Source organism: Chrysochloris asiatica, unplaced genomic scaffold (genome assembly GCF_000296735.1).
Source record: "Chrysochloris asiatica unplaced genomic scaffold, ChrAsi1.0 scaffold00042, whole genome shotgun sequence".
In the NCBI taxonomy this organism is placed as follows: domain Eukaryota; kingdom Metazoa; phylum Chordata; class Mammalia; order Afrosoricida; family Chrysochloridae; genus Chrysochloris; species Chrysochloris asiatica.
The window spans coordinates 2,836,739-2,838,569 of record NW_006408560.1 but is presented as its reverse complement, the minus strand read 5'-3'; positions in this window follow the sequence as shown (position 1 = coordinate 2,838,569).

Sequence of the window (1,831 nt, the reverse complement as noted above, 5' to 3'; positions counted from 1 at the left end):
ATGCATTTGAGTTACAGTGTTGAAGAAGAATATTGAAAGTACCACGGACTGCCAGAAGAATGAACAAATCTGTCTTAGAAAAGTACAGCCAGAATGCTTCTAGGCAAAGATGGCTAGACTTCATCTTTCATACTTGGGGCATATTTTCAGAAGGGCCCAGCCTCTGGAGAAGGATGTCATGCTTGGAAAAGTGGAGGGCCAGCAAGAAAGAGGAAGGCCCCCATCAGGATGGATTGACACAGTGGCAGCAACAATGGGCTCAAACATAACAATTAATGAGGATGGCTCAAGACCTGGCAGTATTTTGTTCTTTTGTGCATAGGGTCACTATGAACTGGAACCAACTCAACAGCACCTAACAACAAATACCTCCATGTGCAAGAAAGAGTTAACACAGCAGCCCTGAGACTGCTATCCTTAGAACGGCCTGCTGGCAAGTTTGGCTTTAGCTGACATCTTGGAAGTTGGTTTTCAGACAGGTTTTCACCATTCTCTTATAAGAGGGGCACTTTACCTAAACTGTGCAAACTATGTGGATATGCTGAACACCTGTTCTCACTTTGGGAGTGTGGAATTTTGATATGTTGTAGGTAGAGGGTGTCTATGCAACAACCAGAAAAATAAACCTCCCACCCAAATTCACTGCCACCAAATCAATTCTGACTCCTAGTGACCCCATAGGACAGAGCAGAGCTGCGCTGCAGGGTCCAGACTGTAAATTGTTACAGATGCATACTGTCACATTTTCCCCTTGCAGAGCAGCTGGTGGGTTGACACTGCTGACCTTTTGGTTAACAGCCAAAAGCTTTAACCACTATCCCACCAGGGATCTGTCCTAAATGACTAGCCCCCAATAAAAACCTTTGGTGTGGAGTCTTTATAGGGCTTCTTTGCCAGACAGCATTTCACATGTGTAGTTACATTTGTTGCTGGAGGAATTAGGCACGTCCAGTCTGACTCTATTGGGAAAGAACCTTGGAAGCCAACACCTGCCTTCCTCCAGACTTCTCCCCTTGTGATTTTCCCTTCGCTGGCTTTGCTTTATATCATTTTGCTGCAATAAATCATAGATGTGAGTTCAGCTATATGGTGAGTCCTGTGTGTGTTCCCAGAGAATCATTGAACCTAGGGGTGGTCTTAGAGAGTTCTGATACACATGAACTAAGATGGTGCCTGACACTGAATTGCTGTTCATCAATGGTCGGTACTTGAATTTAACATCCTCCTAATTGTCATCTCTCTGCCTTATTGGATGAGAATATTCCACTAGGTTTCAAGTCCCAATGTCTCAATAAGTCCCCATATCTTTCACATTAAACAATCATACAAATGCTCTGCTATAGATTTCTAGCAAAGAAATCAGATAAAAGCTTGCATCTAGCTCAAGAGAAAATGACTCAGATACACTCAGAATTACTTGCCTGGAATAATGCGGATTAGTTCATCTGAAAACTGCTTGGAACTAAAGAATTAACCCCAGTATTCTTACATAGACCAAAGACTAGTTTACTGCATTTCTATATTATTCCTATGATTTGTTTTCTTAGCCTCTTTTCTATCTATATTTCCTCTCAATTATCCTACGAAGTAGACAGATAAGGCATTTGTTGTTGTTGTTGAATTGGTTCTGACACATAGGGACCTTTTGCACAACAGAACGAAACATTGCCTGGTCCTGTGCTATCCTCACAATCGTTGCCATGTTTGAGCCTATTTCTGCTCCCATTGTGTCAATCCATCTCAGTGGAGGTCTTCCTCCTTTTTTTTGCCAACCTTCTATTTCACCAAGCATGATATCCTTCTCCAGGGACTGGTTCCTCCTGATAATATG